Source organism: Oryzias melastigma, linkage group LG17 (genome assembly GCF_002922805.2).
Source record: "Oryzias melastigma strain HK-1 linkage group LG17, ASM292280v2, whole genome shotgun sequence".
In the NCBI taxonomy this organism is placed as follows: Eukaryota; Metazoa; Chordata; class Actinopteri; order Beloniformes; family Adrianichthyidae; genus Oryzias; species Oryzias melastigma.
Genome location: NC_050528.1, coordinates 15,729,464 through 15,729,678, shown reverse-complemented (window position 1 = coordinate 15,729,678; position 215 = coordinate 15,729,464).

The window sequence follows — 215 nt, the reverse complement described above, 5'->3', positions numbered from 1 at the left end:
ATTAGTATCAATGTAGGAAACCTTCAGGTCAGAGGTCATGCTGATGTTTCCACTTAGAGCAGACAGACAGGTCCAGCTGATCTCTACCCTCTTTGTGTGAGTGTCCTCGGTCTTTCTCACTCTGTGTTTTTAATAGGATAGAGAAGAAAAGGAGAGGTTGATGTGTCGTGTTTGGTGGATGATGATGATAACGTCTCTATTCAGACAATATTTAT